Source organism: Podarcis filfolensis (genome assembly GCF_964270895.1).
Source record: "Podarcis filfolensis genome assembly, chromosome: 6".
Taxonomy (NCBI): domain Eukaryota; kingdom Metazoa; phylum Chordata; class Lepidosauria; order Squamata; family Lacertidae; genus Podarcis; species Podarcis filfolensis.
Window position 1 is genome coordinate 61,191,089 of NC_139609.1, and position 17,197 is coordinate 61,208,285.

Below are 17,197 nucleotides of genomic sequence, written 5' to 3' on the forward strand. Positions count from 1 at the left end.
GAGACCGGCAAATATGTTAGGTAAGGTTACTTGTCTGTAAGACCCAGTTCTTGAGAACTTGACAGCTGTTATATAAGGACCCTGGTTTAAAATTATCAGCCATTAATCACTGCCCCCATTTTCAGTATCTCAGCTCCACAAACCTTGGAGCAATGTTTTTGTTTCCTCCCCTGGAGGCTGACTTGTCACTCTCTGTAATTCAAGTCCGCCTGTAATTCAATACCTTCTTAAGATGAGAAGGGTTGAAAATTGTAGAGGCTCTCCAGAAACAACCAGTACCTCCTTGAAAAGTTAGGCCAATGGTTGGAAACAGCAAAGGGGAAAAAATAGTAAAATAAAAACGGAATCTCGCATTTTTGACTATCACTCTAAATGGAGAGAACCAGGAAACAAATGAGACAGGGAACAACTTCCAGTCTGCTGGTGGGTAGGTAAGGTGGAAGAACTGTCCCAGCAGGTAATACTGAAGACATCTGCAGTTGGGGGTTTTAAGAGATTTTTGCAGACATCCATAATGAAGGGACTTGTGCTTCTACAGCTTAAGTTCATAAACCGCACTTCTGTAGCTGGGGTTTTTGTAAATACTTTGCTGATCCAGTGCAGAAAGGATGACCCTGCGGGGTGAAGATGTACCCTGGGATTCAATAGGCACTGCAAAACGAACAGGCAACCACAACAAAGCCTGACCAATCCACTGGTTTCAAACTACCTGCCAATCGCTTCTGTTCCCTTCTCTTTTCCGTCTCTGAGGCCTGAGCACACCATTATAGTCATAGCTACATACAGTTCTACTGTACCCAGCAACCATTTTCTCTACATCAACTAGTTAACTATGCTAGGCTGCACATTTCTTTCAGGGCCAATTCTGACTGATAGTTAGCTTTATCACATATGTTTGTATTTTTTAAGTGGCATCCCCTCTTAAAAATTTGCCATGAACCTTTTAAAACATGTACCACCAGACTGATATGGCACAAGCCAGTCTTACCTAAAACACAAGCCAACTCTGTGCTAGAAGCAGTAATATTCTAAAACAGAAACAAGGTAGTAAGCCCAGTGAATTATTCATAAAAACAGCATAATTAAACTGGAGGTGGGGAAAAGGGAGAGGAAAAGAGGTTGTAGCAGTGTAACAAAGAACATTCCAACTTTCCACGGTAACCAATAAAATTACCTCCTGCTATTCTAAGCATTATCTGATTATTTTGCCATCAGAAACAGAACCTAAACTACCAGCACCCCCAAACAATTCAAAACAAAAGTAGGACCAGAGTCTTCACCATCCTGTATACTGCACATAGGGATGAATGGGTCAACCTATTTCTGTCCTGTACTGTTTTCATGTATACACATAAATGGCTCAATGTCATTTGTGTGCAATTTTTAAAGGGGAAATCCTTTAAAGAATGTTCAAAGTTTTGTTGCAGTGGGGGTGGGGGCAGAGGCGTAGGAAGGTCAGATGGTACCCAGTGCGGAAAATTTCTTGTCACCCTCCCCCATTCATTTGTTTTTTTGGGGGGCCTGCAAAAATGGTTTTACATTATTTCATATTTTCTTACAAAGGAATAATAATAAGTAATAATAATAATAATAAACAACTTTGATTTATATCCCGCCCTCCCTGGCCGAAGTCGGGCTCAGGGTGGCTAACATCAGATACATAACATTGGTATAAAATCAAACAATAATTACCTCCTAAAAACATGTCAAAATCAAATTGAAGTCTAATTAGATGGCTTTCTGCAGGGTTAAGGTTGGGAACAGTAAGTGCTCCACTGAATTGAAATTTCAGCCTTCACGGCATAGGAAAATGGCCAAGTAAACAGCTATTTTCGTGGAGGAGGGTCAAGATATTAACTGATATGCATGAAATTTCATATATAGCTATATAATCCCTAGTGTAGTAAGATAAGACCTTTGGAGCAGGCTTCCCCCCCCAAGTTTTTTATGAACTGCCCTACTAGGGCAGTAAGAACCTGGGGCGCCCCAACCCCCCACTTCCTACGCCCCTGGGTGGGGGGTGCTGTACTTCTGTGGTGGACAAGGCAAGGGGAAATCCCATGGATTTCCTGAAAGACAGAAATTAGTTTTCATGTGCTTTGGCTATGGATTTGTTTTACTCAGGAGGCTTTATTCACGAGGAATGCATTTTCCCACCTACCACCACAGGCTACAAAACCCCCAAACGGAATAGTAATAACAACCTTAAACAACTATGTGAATGGTCAACGAGGTAAAGGGGTTTGTTTCAGCCTATCAGCCTCACCAGACAAACCCAGCCAGAGGGGAGGGGTATTAATAATAAATTATTATTATATAACTCGTATATGTGCCTTCATTCTAGCACATTCATGCCAGTCTCCATAACCAAGATTGCTTGAGGAGGACCAGAGCAGGGAAGACTGGTTTTGTTTTCTTACCAGTGCAACCCAAGCCTCTGCAGTATGTTTGGAGCTTGCTGTCTTCAGTGCAGCCAACACACTTCTCGCAAGCCAATACCAGCAGTCCACACAGTCTCTGTATCAATTCTGTCTCACTGCTTCATGTGTACTGGAGCCTCTGTGGCATCATTTTATTCTCAACGGACTAGGAAGGCATATGGAACAGCCACCACTGACATTACAGACTAGTCAAACTATGGAAGTACACATGGGTGGGGAACACAAAGGAAGAGAAGGAGAGTCTTCTGCTTCCTTTTCACCATCACACATTTTAAAGACTTGCTGATGAGACCATTACTACAAGAAAGTTACAGTCCTGTGCACACTTTCATGGGAACAAGCCCTGTTAAGTACAATGGGTCTTCCCTTTGAGTAAGTATGCATAAAGTTGTGCTGTAAATAAGTTCAGACTTTTACTTAGGCAGAAACACCCAGGTGCACAATCATACAGAAAATAAGAACGTGAAGTTCTTTAGTCATTTATGGGACACAAGTTGAGTTACAGATTCTCCAAGCACAGGGTGTTTGTTTGTGTGTGTGTGTGTGTGTGTGTGTGTGTGTGAGAGAGAGAGAGAGAGAGAGAGAGAGAAAATGTGTGTGTGTGTGTGTGTGTGAGAGAGAGAGAGAGAGAGAGATTGATTGGCTGTTTGCCGGTTGTTTCAGGCATCAGCATTCAGCACTATCCAAAATATTATTATTATTATTAATTAAATTTGTGTATGCTCCAAAATTGTTAAAAACGAGATCCACGGGTATAGACTAAAAAACAAGCCTTGCGTTCACAATTTGTCTTTTACAAATAGCCAGTGCTTAGGGAAAGGGGAGAGAGCATGACTGGGATCACAATGTGTAGGTGGCTTTAACCATTTCTCCTGCTACAGTTCTGAGCCATATTGCTTCCCTTGTAGCTATTTACATGGGAGTAAAAGCTCCCAGTGGAGTGAATGGAGCTCCACCCATGCAAACACTAGGCCCAGTTTCTATTGGGACTGTGGGGGGGGGGAGGATTAACACCCTCCCTGGTACTGATCCAACTCAGGGAATACACTATATATTGCTCTTGAGTGCTAGGAAAATGTTGCCCTCAAGAGCAAACCATATGAATAATGTAACACAGGAAAAGCCAACATGGTGCCCTACATTTATTGCTTGATTCCAACTCCCATGAGTCCCAGTCAGCATGGCCAAGGGTAAGGGATGTTGGGAGTTGATGTCCAACATCATCTGAAGGACACCACACATAATGTGTCATTTGGCCCAAAGGCAAGTAACTCAAAACGTTCTTTCTCAAAGCACTCCGCAGTCTCTTTACTTTTCTGGAGCCTGAGCCAACACAACAATTTGAAAATCAAACCGCTCTTCTTCATCTGCAAGAGTAAGGATAATTGTTCAATTTGATCTAAAGATTAATCATTTATATACTGAGCCTAAGAAACTCTGGCAACGTGACCAAGATAGAGAGGTCAATGAAGAATGACTTCACAGGAAAGCTAATTTTATGTGGGGAAGGGCCTAGATCAGTGGCAGAGCACATGCTTTCCATTCAAAAGGTCCTAGGTCCAACTATTGGTATCTCCAGATAGGGATGGGAAAATCTCCTGCCAGAAATTCTGCTCACCCGGATCGTGGGCGGCAGCTGTGGTATGGCTCACTGCCACCGCCAGGCTCCTTTCTCTGCTTCCAGCAGCTGGCGGGAGATGACATGACCTCTCCCCGCTGGCTGAGGGTGTGGGGTAGAAATTTGAATTTAGCCTGCCTGTGAAACTGACCAATTACGGGCAGGCTCAGGAGGCTGGCACAGTGGGGGGTGGAGCTTGATGAAGACTCCTGCAGGGTTCTGGTCCTATTCCCAGACATAAATTAGGCCCGCCTCCTTACCCTTTACCGCAGTTGAACTTTTCCAACCAGAAGTGCACCCATCAGTTCCAAATGTTACGTTCCCAGATATGTAAACGCCACTGGATGGGAACTGGAGCTTTATAGGAATTATTCCAAGTGGATACACACACATAAATTTGGGAAGGGAGGAAACTTGAAGGGACCTGCTATGCAACCAGGAGCCAAGTATTTTCTTTTCTGCATTATCTGTGGCCTAGTTCAATCCAAGACGTGGTCCCGAGATTCCTTTCCTTCTGCTCACACGACATCCCAGAGGTGGGCTCCCTGGGCAGCTGCAGTCAGGCAGTGAAGATAGTACTGAGCTAGGTGGACCAATGGTCTGTCTTAGTATAACAGAGTACCCTATGTCCCCATTTTATATTTTTATTTTAAAAAAATTATCCCACGTTTGTTAGGGGGAAAAATCAAGTATGTTTTCACTGGGTAATGACTATCAAGTATGTGCCCAGAGATGGTAGTTGCAAGGAATAATATGGGTATCAATAAAGAAGGGAGCTAATAACTGTAAACAAATTAAAAGAGTTACAGCCGATAATGCCATCTCATTTGTTCATACTTTCTATGCTGAATTCTTTTCTTCAATGATTCTATTTGGGTCCATAAGAATTTGCATCATACTCTGAAAAAGCAAGATCTTAAAATAACAGAAAACCAGAAGCTTATGTGCACTCCTGTGCCTTACCACATCAGGTTTTGATGGGACGAAGGAATGGCAAGCATCATCTACCAGACGAGACAGAATTCCTGCTATTAGGCATCATTCTCTCCAAACTTTGTGGTCTGTTGCGCATCTGATATAAGATTGTTCATGAGGTAAGAATTCTGGGAAAATAAAGCAAAAGGAAGTTGGCATCAACAGAAGAAACAGCACACAAGTAAAAAACCAATTCCCCACATTTATGTTTCCTTATTTAAAACTGTAGTGTTTATCACATTCTTGAACGTCTGACTCGTGATTTTAAAACTCCCCCTCTTTCATCAAAGGGCCATATTTCCGCGAAGTAATAGAAGTTACCGTCAGTTGAAGTCAATGAGAACAATGTTGTCAAACAACTTCTGATAAGAAAGGGTTGGGCTTTTTACAAAAGTTAAGCCATGTTGCTCAGCTGCTTCTAATGATGGGCGGGGGGGGGGGGGGGAGAAAATGTAGCACATCCTTAAGTGTTTTATTTACTCCCACTGCACCAATTAAGGGACCATAGGGGTGGCAGTCATGAATACCTGCTGCATTGCAGAGAGTGGTGCTGGTAAAAGGGCTCTACTGCAGCCCAGTGCCTCATTTTCAGAAGCAAAAGAAAGGACGTCCTTTGCAGGGCTTCTCCTGCCTTGCAAAAGCCACCATGAACTATGGTAGCATTTAGAAAAAGGTCCAGTACAAAGGAATTTATACCCCAATAGACAAGCCAGTTGGAGCAAACCAAAATGGAAAAGCTAAACACCCCACATTAAAATGTGTGGTGACAGACAACATGACTGACAATGTTAAAAAACCATAACATTGCTTAGAGAGAAAGAAGTTATGCTTTATCTCATTCTGATAATGCTGAACTTGATGGCACTATGTCTTTCAGTTTGGTGGTGAAAAGGGGACTTCCCAGATGCGCAGTAATGCGTTTGAAAAATTATTAATATCTCCTCCCCAGGCCAGAAGAAGGCTGAGCATAATCAGTTAGCATCCAGCAGCTGCAGAACATCACAAACGTTAGTTATATTGAGTAGGTGGGTGAGGAGGAACTAGGGAGGTGGGAAATGGGCCTGCTTGATGCTCTAACATCTTATATTGTTCTGAAGGTGAGAATTAGGTTGGCAGGAACGCATGCTGCAAAATAAAATAATAATAGGTAGGGAAGATTTCAAAAGGTGAGAAAGAAGGATGGCATCCTTTTTCTCCCTCGCTGTCCTTTTTGGGCTTTGAACAATGTCACAAGACTCTCCCCCACCCCCAGGAACTGTGAGGTGTTGGCAGTGCCCCACCACATTTTGCATTTGGATCCCCACTTGTCTTATTATGATACCAACTAGGAAAATTCTGATGAAAATGGAAATACAGTGGTACCTCAGGATGCGAATGGGATCTGTTCCGGAGCCCCGTTCGCATCCTGAAGCGAACACAACCCGCGTCTGCGCGTGCCGTGTTTCACTGCTTCCGCGCATGCGTGCGACATCATTTTGACCGTCTGTGCATGCGCGCGTGGCGAAACCCGGAAGTAACGTGCTCCGTTACTTCTGGGTCGCCGCGGAGCGCAACCCGAAAATATTTAGGTTGAAGCACATTTATCCCAAGGTATGACTGTAGCAGAAATTGCCCATTTATTTATCATGTCTAGAATGGAAATCAATCCAGCAAATAAGGTCAGTATTTGCTGTTGCTTTCTGGCCACCAATGATATGTTCCGCCCCCCAATCCCATTTGTATTGCGTTTCCTTTGCATTGAAACAAATGGGATGGAAGAACGTAATGACGTGATTTACGTAGATTACATAGTTAATTACGTACATTAGGCAGATTACGTAACTTCGCCACAGCAAACAGCAAACCAAATAGTGTAGTCTTTGGCAGAAGACAAACAGCAGCACAACGGAAATAGTGACGCATGCGATGAAAACAGGGCAGAACAGAAAGAGGTACCTTCTTCCATCCCTAACAGGAATTTAAAAAACATGGACTAGGACAATGTTCCAACTGAACCATGTTCTACAACAGATGCAGTTTCCCTCTTCAAAGATCTCATTAAATCACCTATGAAAGTTAACACAAAGCTGGCTCTTTACCTCATGCTAGCCAGCTTCTCTCACAACCGAAGCTTGCAAATCCACTTTAAATCCTAGTTTCAAATCCTGGTGAAGATGAACACCCTGGTTAGCATTAATTATGGCTACTGCTGGTGCACAGTGTTGGTTTCAGCTTTTTTTGGCAGTGGCGAGGCACTGGGCCTGATCTGCACTGGGTGGAGGCAGCTGCTTCATCACTTTGCTCTTACCAGGCCTTGCATGCTTGGGAAATGCACAGAAACAGCAAGTAGGAAGAGGAAGAATAGGGAGGCACTGCGAGTCAACAGTGGGCCTTGCTGGGATGTGGCCCTCATCAGATGCCCAATGACCTTGACCTCTGATACCAGCCCTGCTGGTGCACACAGCATGCCACTCCCCACCCTCGCGGTCCAGTGCAAAGAAAACTATCCCTTTTAGAAATTCGTCACAGATTTTGAAACATCCATGGAACACATTTTTGAAACTTTGGCTGCAGGGTGAATGAGGGTGTAGTGGGAGAAGCCCTGGTGATCCAACGCTACACGCCACAGCAATCAGATCTGCCTCTGACTGTCGCACTGAAATCCTCACTGTATCAAAGCAGTGGGAGTTAAAGAAAATTACTCTTCTTTACCCCATACCACAGGGCACAAGCACAAAAGGAGGTAGAACGGCCTAGAGTGGTACAGTCCATTTGGGGAGTTACCATTACCAGTGTAAAGAGGGCAATGATACCATGTGGTTTCCACTCCCCTTCTACTCTGTAGCACAGATGTACTTCCTTACACATCCCCCACAACACTGTTTAAAATATGTACATGCAACATATGAAGGAAGCCAACTGTGAGAAAAAGGTCGATACTGGTTAGCCAGGATCTAAAGAGCTACTTTAGGTACACACAAGGACTTGGACATGCCTTGTGAGGTCTTCTTCTTCTTCTTCTTGCAACCCCATTACTCCGTTTCAAGAACTGTCCGCCATGTGGAAAACAAGGTCTTCTTTACATGAACCAGAAGGCTGCAGTTATCTCTCAGGCACACAGAATTGGTTCTTTGGAGCCCTGTGTTATTTTTATTTTTCAAAATTATAAAAGAAGTCTGATTTATTTACTTATTAATCAATCAAAAGCTAAACATTTGGGTCACAAAAAATCCCCTTCATTGTTTTGTCTCACACTGACACCATGATCAATGAATTATTTCAGCCTCAATCCATGATCTGCAACACCAACAGGGCCTCTGACTCTGTCAAATGCATCATCTGCAAGACAGGATAAGGGCATATCTGCCCCAAGTTCAAACACACTTCAACACAAGGGAGAAATGAATGGCTTCATGAACTAAGCCCTGACCACACAATCCTCTGCTACAGTCATAAATGTCTGGACCAGAGCCACAGCCACATATGGATACGCCCTAACTGAGTTAAGGCAACAGTCTACATCACAGGGCCACCTATGAACTACATGTAATATTTTTACCTGTTCTTGAGACATGAACAGACTTTCATTCCACTTGTGAATAAATACTAGGAGCGTTTAATCTAACTCCCTAAACAAATAAGGAAGGCATTAAGAGAACAAGCAATATTATTCCAGTTATATTAGTCAAAGGCCACACCAATCAACCTTTACACTTCCTGCTTGCCATTCAATTTAGCAGCAGATCTGAAATTATCTGGAGCCAAATAAGTGGCCATGGTAGCCTGACAGGATTCCCCAAAACAATGACACTCAGGAAAGATGTTGTGACGCATTTAGATTAGACATGTTCAACTGCTAGTTCTCTACAGGGTCAGATTTTAACATGCAGACCACAGACTACAGAGGACATCTTACCACCAACAACCATAAAAAGGCAGCAGATGCAATATATCAGGTCCTTAGATTTGCAAAAACTGTGAAAAATAGTAGCAGCAAGTTCATGGGAAGATAAAGTCTGCCAGACCAGAGAGTCTGTCTGCTTCTTTGGAAGGGCAAGGAAAGTACCAAAACAAAAGTGAGGGCTAGTGCATTTTCCTCTCTCTCTCTGTGTGTGTTATCTGTATACATATATACTGCTGCTACTATGGCAGAAACTACCAATAATGCTATGATAATGGCAGCCACAGAGAAAAGCACAACTTAAGATGCACTGCCGTCTTGACAAGAAAACAGAGTGAAGAGTTTTTCTACCTGGAGGTAATTGCTCAATATTTTGGGGACCTGACATCAAAACATCCATTTATTCCACAACGATGTTTTCTATATGGTTTTCTAAGTATTAGCTTGGTGGTTTTTTTTAATGTGATCGTTTCCATCCAAATGTAAGTCTCGAAATCCTTCCTTATTTACTATTCCGTGTGCTACATTATTGCTATTCCCTGCGCTATATTATTGTCAGTTCAAACTACAAGCAGGCTAATGAACTACCCAGAGAGTTCCCATTATCCCCTAGTGGGTCTCATCCCACCACCTGGGCTCCATTGTTGTACAAGTCATACCAAGCAGTGTGTTCCAATGTGACACAAGTAAATAATTTGGGATAGATCATTACATATGATTACACCTGAAGTGGAATTCATGCCCCTTCTAAATTTAGTATCCCATCTCTCTGGCAAGTAAACATACAATGCTGCAAAAGAAAGTTCAAGAGACTGCAGGATGCAGCTATGCAACACAATGGAGTGAGTCATTAGAATACTCCCAATTAACTTAGTTTCAAGCAATTATAGGGTTGTTGTTTTTTTGGTAAAACACGTATCTGATTCTGACCATAATTTAGGGTTTCACATTGCTTTTGAATTCATATTTGAGTTCAGACTGTTGCAGAAGGAATGGCTGGTAACAAAATAAAGATGTTGGTTCTGGGCGTATGTCTCAGAACCACAAGTAAAACATAATCTGGGGATCTGGAATACGCTAGTGGTAGATGGTGATGCAGCAAAATGGCCACCCAAGCAGCTGCGTGGCATTGCCCCTGCTCAGCCAAGCAATTCGGTGAGGGGAAGCAGTCGTGCTAAGAGAGATTTCTTTTAAAAATCAAGATACTTTTAATTTTTTTTTAAAAAATGGCAACAAACCTAACCTATTCAGAAACACAATTCTCCATTGCCATCTTTAATACAGGGACACTTGTACTTTATATGTGGCCCTCCTTAATAAACAGTTTCAAGTTCATTCTTTTCCATTATCATCACAACCACAACAGAAACCCAACCTTCTTTTTCTTACCCTTGACAAGGTTGGGGAGGGAGGTGGAAATAGTCGACAAAGGCCACACCCAAACCACTGCAAAACACTCCCAGGCGCTGGATTAAAAAATTGCAAAGTGGAACTGTGTTGTTTTTTATTTTTGCAAGGGAGGGGCTCAAAGGGTCGGGGAAAAGCAAGTTCTATAAGCACAAGGGTAGGGTTGTTGTTTTTTTACGTGCTCTCTTAAGAAACCAAGAGAGAGAAAAGCGATAGAGTAAACGAAATTTTCAAGAAGACTTTATTCTCCTCATAGCATCAGCAAAGCTCCCGACACAAAACCCAATACTGTTTTGATATGACGTGGAAATTAACAGCAGCAGTGCTGCAAGCACTGAATCTACTCTGCCAGCAACAAAATGGCCAGGAGTGCAGTTGCCGCCATCTATATTCTTCTGCTGTTAGCTGCGGTGAAAGCAACACATGCAGACACCACAAACTGTTTTGAGTAATGACGTGTAGTTTTAATACAGAGGTTTTAAAATGTTTTCTTCCTCACGCTCACTTTTGTTTGCATTTTCTGCCTTCTCAAAGAACAGCAAAATACAGATGCATCACAATGGACCACTACCAAAAATAACACCATTCAGAATCATGTCCAGCTGTTTGCTTAGATAGCACCAATTAAAAAATGAATAGGAGTTGTTACACTGCCCTGATATGTTCTATCATGTCTCAGTGTACTTCACAAAAACTGCGGAGTCTTATTGCAATGGAACAATCCCAGGCCTATGAGGGAGAATTATGGTCTCGGTAAAGACTTGGAGGTATTCCTTGTTAAAGAAATACAGTTTGAAACATTGATCAGAATCAGTTCTTGCCATGCCCACTTTGCAGAAAAGAAAACGGACGCAAGCAGAAACAAATTAGCCCAAGGTCACAAAGCTCAGCCGAGAACAGCAAATTTTCAGACTTCGAAGTAAACCACATAAGCTTCCAAACTACTTTCAGCCAAGGCTCACCTGCCTCCAGTGTCCCTGTATGAATAACTCCGGACACACGAGATGGACAGTCTTGCTTTCCTCAACCTACAGAAATATTACGCCTCTCACTCCTTGTAGCTTTCAGGTTCCATAGATTCCCTTGCAGGAGCAGCCACCGATCACCAAAGAAAGTGGTTTAAAAAAACAAGCCCCCTAATCCAGATTCACAAAAAACAACAAACACCAACATATCTGAGCGTGGTAAGAAAAATAGCAAATCTATCTCCATGCTCAGTCCTAAACATTCAGAAAAGTGTTTTAGGGAATACAGAAAAGAGAGGAGTTTGTTCCATCCATATTCCTCATTTATGAATCCAGTTCACTCCCCAAAATACTAAGGAACGCCATTATGGATATGTAACCCCTAGTGGTCATGTCTAGAAGACACAAGAGGTGTTTGTTTAGATGGCGTCGGTCAAAATGAATTTAACCCAGCACTCTCCCAACCTACCCAGCTGCATTATAGTCTCCAAGTCCTGCCAGGAACAAGCATGATCTCAGCACCGAGTCGGTCCCTTCCCAGGAGCGGCCATCGCAGTTGTGCCTCCTGTTGCCCTCCTCTGCGGAACTAGCACTGCAGGATGCAAGACTGCCTCTGGAGGAGACAGCTCTGCAGAGCAAGGGCTCACACCGGGGGCGAGGGGGAGGGAAAGAGAGAGAGAGAAGTGGTGCACCTACAATGAAAGAATTTCAAATTAGGCATAACACTTGGCAAATCAGAAAGGAAAAATGAAGGTGTGCATGAGGGGATAATATAGGAGGGGTGTATTTGCTGTGTCTCCTTGCCTTCCTCCTTCCACGCATCATGTCTGCCTCCAGAAATGGCTTCCTGATTATTTCTCTCCTTCCCCTCCGCCTCTTGCTCCTCTGAGCTAGCAAATGTGAATAGAAGACTATGCATATTCACCTTTTTGTGGGCTTTTATAGCCTACTGGTGAGAATACATCTTGTAACAACACTTGAGAAGACAGAGTACTTTAAAAGAAATTAAGATGGAGAATCAAAATGCATCTGATCTGGTTCCAAAGCCAGCAAACTGCTGCCGAACGACTGTCTGTACTTGACTCTCTCTATGCCGGTGAGTCACCAACACAAATCCTTTTACCATCGTAAACCCTTCAATTCATTGGAGCATTTTATGAGAAAACGCCACAAGAAACTCACCCTCTCATGTTATGTGATAATGCTAGTTACTCTGGATTTCATGGCAGGTTCCAAAGAGAAGAGAACATAGACCCCATCCTCCAGAACAGAATAAATGGTTGACTAGGATTGGCTATGGGATAGTCCAGAATGGAAAATCTGATTCATGAAATGGTTAAAGCAAGCACTACGTCTACCTATATGCCGGATCCTCACCCCCCCCCCGCTTGATCTGGTGGTTTATTCTTCTTGACCGTCCACCTATCGTTCTCCAGCCATCTTAGAACTCTCCATCCCCTCCTTTTAAAACAAAACAAAATGACAGAAAGCAAGCCTCATATATCTTACCACTATGTTCTGTTGCCATTCAATCCCATCACAGCACTGACTTTGAGGTTACACTGACGTAACCTAGGACACATTTCAGTTTTGGTTCAGTCCAGGTTTTTACATATATACCAGTGGCAGGCACTCTCACTGCCCCAAATAGTTTACAATACATGTAAATAGCTCTGCCTAGTTAGAATTTTTCCACTCACAGACAGAGATAGCCACCCACCAAAGTCTCTTTTTTGTTGTCTCTTCTGAAGCCTATAATAATGTCACGTCATCGTGGCTTGTCTCACGGCAGCCGGAAACACGCCTGTTACTGATGCAACTCGAGTCACAGAATATTTGTTTTTCCTTCTGCGTCACTTGAACCAGTAATAAACTAAACTAATCCACAATACTCAAGTTCCTGCTTTTTTGCTTTTCTCTTTAAATGACCAGCCTTGAGAACACAGACACATTCCAAAATGCCTGATTTAAGGAAAAGGAGGGGTGGAGAGAAGCAAACAGCCAACATTTTAAGTCACAAATTGTTCAGACCCCCTTTTAAAGCAAGAGGAATGGAACATTTAGATTTGATATCCTGGCCCCAGCCAATCTGAGGCAGCTTTTCACCTGCCACTGCCTCTCCCTCCAATGGAAATGTGTGTTTAGAATAAGAGCCCTCCCCAGCCAATCATGTGTAGGCTCAGGCACTCAGTTAATGATGCAGCAGTACAGGGAAGACTATCACATGTGAGCTGGAAGACTGCCAACATGGAGACACGGAGAGAGCAAGGTAAACAACTTTCCAACGCCAAAATGATGACATTTAATTCCTAAACGCTATCTTCCCTTCTTAACTTAGTCCCTTTCAGCTGGCCTGGAGATTCACAGTGTACCTGTTCCCCCTGATGCTTTTTAAACCCAGTAACATGCTAGGCAAAGATCACTGCGTCATCATTCACCACTTTCTGAACTATGCAGATACAGTCCCTCAGATTTAAAAATCCAGAGACTGTCTTTTTAACCCCTCTGCCAACTCCTTGATGTTAACCTCTGAAAAACTACTGTTCTCTCTTCCTTCCCCAAATCTGCATTACAGCTACGCAGTGACATTTTACAACCTGTGCCTTCATTCCATTGGTGTGACGCAGGACACAGCCAACAGTATCTAGCCACAGAAAAATAACATGGGGTGTAAGAGTTCTGGGGGTGGAGAGTTTGGGGACAGAAAGAAACCCCAACAAATACACACACACACACACACACACACACACACACACACAAATGAGACAGTCGGTTCAACTCCCCCACCCCACATCCCAATCCGATACGTACGTAAGGAAAAAGAGGAACCACGAATTCTGTTCATCTACACCTGTGCAGTCCTCAACCCTCTGTTTGCGCCGCCGCAGGATAGAACATTCCAGAATTTTCCTCCCATTAACCCTTCCTATGTATGCCCCCCCTTGCGGGATTAACTGCGTTGCATCTTTCCGGTATCATCAGTGGACAAAATCTGCTGGTACCAAACAAGCTTCAAAATAGCGGTTCTTTTTTAAAAAAATATGCTGTATGGGTAAAGGAAGCATGCTTCCCAATGTTGTTATGACTTCTCTTTCATGAGCTCTCTCTCTCTTGCTGCAGCAGGGCTGTTGCTAGTAGACCTATCGACAGAGCTTGCTTTCCCTCTCTCTCTCTCTCCCCCTCTGAGCTGTGTGACGCAGCTCAAAATTCTCCAGGCTGCTCCTTGTGTTTTAACAGCAGAACTGCAGCTTTCCCCAGAGAGCCGATGCCAGCACTACCAGGGCCGGACAAACCAAGAGAAAGTCACTCCCAGGCTCAGCACCCATATCTCTGCGCTCCCTCCTCATCTTGGTTTCTTTGCTTCATTTCCAAGCTTTCCCTTTCTTATGTTCGCATCGTCAGCTTCATGTGGCTCTCCCACAGTTACACTTGCTAGCTTAACTCTTTTCAGGGTTGGCAAGCATCTCCTGAAGAGGCACAGCTTAAAAACAGAGCAAAGTTTCGTGTCATTAACCCCCACCAGCTCATTCCCGTTTATAAAGCAGCACAAAGCAGATGTTTTTCAGTCCTCGAGAAAAGCTAGTGCACATCCCAGTGACACATGCAATATAATTTTTGATTTAACTCAAAGGGCAGCAAAGGCACTGCAGTTTGGAAAAGACAGTTGCTTTTAGGCACACACCCGAGCACATGCTTTTAACCGTTTCATTTCTGCAAATGTCTGAAAACTTCAAGCCTTCCACACTCCACTCAAATACATTTTGGAAATTTGTTAATTTGGGGGGGGGGGCGGGTAAAAAAACAACCTGTTTCTGTGGATGCATGAAACTCTGCAGGCCTAGGTCACCAGCAGTGTTAGCCTCAGGAGAGGGTTTTTCTTACAACAGCTAATCACTTCAGCATGGTGAGAGGAGCAAATGGTTTTCCCTCCAAAATGTTCCAGGGGTGTGTGTTCCCCTGGCAGCAAGCTGTGTTAACCCTTTCTGCCCCACTGATAAGTTTACTGGAGTTCAAATGGCCTGTCTCAGCTGTGAGAGGAAACCATTAGGAGCACCAAGGCATGACAAAAGGACCATTTGGGGAGCGATTCTTGAAAATCAGAATATGAAAGACGGAATATTTTGCTTTGTTGGGGTAATTCTGAAAGACTAGATAAAAGAAAGGCTCTGGTGAGCCCCTCAAAACAGAAACATGCCAGCCTTAAATTTGTACTGGAAGGCTGACTGCACAATTTCGATGTTCTAGCAGAGCTGAAGAATCCAGTGATTCTCCCCCTCCCTGTTCTTTACAGAGTTATTTTAGAGTTATTCACTGCCTGAAAGTGACATCTGTTGTGCACAGATGCATGCAAGAACAATCGCAAAACTTCCAAATGCTAAAAAAGTCCACACAGAGATGCAGAGCTCAAAATGTATGCGGAGGCAAGGCAAAGGAGTAGTGCTGGACAACGATAAAGTACAAGGCCCAACAAGACTCGCAAGAGTTCTGAGTGAACTTCCTTGATGTCTTTGATTCAGCAGCATTTCTTTCAACTCTTTCCCTTCAAAGCTTTTGTCTTGTTGTTTTGATATGCAGAATTATTTGATTCATATTCAGAAGAGTTAAATAGGATGCTAAATGGTGACTAAATGGGTTTGGGCAAGGGAGAGGGGGTTTCTGTTTGGGTACTTGTGAGTCTGTATTTGGCTAGGAAACGTTACCAAAATAAAAATAAAAATGACTATTTTAAAGTACTAGTAAGGCAGTAAGAGGGACGCGGGTGGCGCTGTGGTCTAAACCACTGAGCCTCTTGGGCTTGCCGATCAGAAGGTCGGCGGTTTGAATCCCCGCGACTGGGTGTGCGCTGCTCTGGTTTTGCCAGAAGTAGCTTAGTCATGCTGGCCACATGACCCGGAAAAACTGTCTGCGGACAAATGTCAGCTCGCTCGGCCAGTAAAGCGAGATGAGCGCCGCAACCCTAGAGTCGTTCGTGACTGGACTTAACTGTCAGGGGTCCTTTACCTTTTTAAAGCAGTACAACAGCAGTAAGAATTTGAAAGGCAACATTGTTCCTGCTATGAAGAAACTGTGCTTAGTTTTCTTTGCTTGGAAAAGCCAGAACTGTACACAAGATGCCTACAGGGTTTGAATCCCGTAACCTGAAAACTGGTGTGGACCCATTTGAAGCTCATTTCACAGTTAGCAGCTTTCCCCAGGGATTGGAGCAGCAAGAACTTCCTGGACACTCCATTTGAGGAAGGCTACAGCACATCAGAGGATGCTTCACAATACGACTGCCTGCCTTCACATGTGTTACGAGTACAAACTGTTCCCAAAATTGAACCATGCCCACATATTTCTTTATTTATAACTAGAATGCAACCTGTAATGTACAAATTACAGGGTAAAAGGCACTACAGTGTTCCCTTGAGCTGTAACATGGGAGAATGGCAGCAACAGCATTGGTGAACGATATTTACAAAAAAAAGATGTTTAAGCAGACATGCAATGTCTATCACTCACGCAGATTATTTTGAGCATCCAAGTGAGGGCAGGTTCATGCTGGAAGTAGACATCAGTTTACTGCTAAACCTACAACTGGATGTGTCCCTGTGACTAAAGTTCACATTTGACCAGCAGTAGTTTGGTATTGAATTACTGCTGAAAGAGCCAGAAATAGTTTATCACTGTTTCCGTTGAGAAGCCTCAGAAAAGAGACAGTGCAGACAGTTGTGGGATATGGCTGCTTTTGTTCTACTGAGCAAAAATAGTAGGGTGGTGTTTTAAAAGGCAATCTCTTCTGCACAACCCTTAAAAGAAAAAGGCCTACTTTTCTTCCCAGCATGGGGGCAAAGCCAAGAGGAACAGCAGTAGTCTAATGCCAACACTGCAAGCATTTAAAAAGTACTTTACTGCTGGAGTTAAATGAGGA

General features: G+C 43.4%; 1 protein-coding gene and 1 long non-coding RNA gene across 9 annotated transcripts in view; one reads left to right on the forward strand and one right to left on the reverse strand.

The window, feature by feature from the left end:
* The window catches only part of LOC310764192, a 37,052-nt gene extending 21,487 nt beyond the window's left edge, over positions 1 to 15,565 (reverse strand). For 2 of the 6 annotated variants that reach the window (XR_014549043.1, XR_014549044.1), the window contains exons 1-3: positions 14,098 to 15,565; positions 11,756 to 11,978; positions 5,023 to 5,162 (exon numbers count right to left, since the gene is read on the reverse strand). This is a non-coding gene — a long non-coding RNA (uncharacterized lncRNA). The other 4 variants (XR_014549045.1, XR_014549046.1, XR_014549047.1 and 1 more) reach the window with 4 other exon arrangements.
* The window catches only part of LOC310764152 (zona pellucida sperm-binding protein 3 receptor-like), a 69,559-nt gene extending 53,543 nt beyond the window's left edge, over positions 1 to 16,016 (forward strand). The window contains exon 12 of one of the 3 annotated variants that reach the window (XR_014549036.1): positions 15,578 to 16,016. The gene's annotated coding sequence lies outside the window, so the exon portion shown is untranslated. Of the gene's footprint in view, positions 1 to 3,744; positions 4,876 to 5,030; positions 5,275 to 15,577 lie in introns of those variants that run through there. The other 2 variants (XR_014549037.1, XR_014549038.1) reach the window with 2 other exon arrangements.
* The last annotated feature ends 1,181 nt before the right edge of the window (positions 16,017 to 17,197 follow it).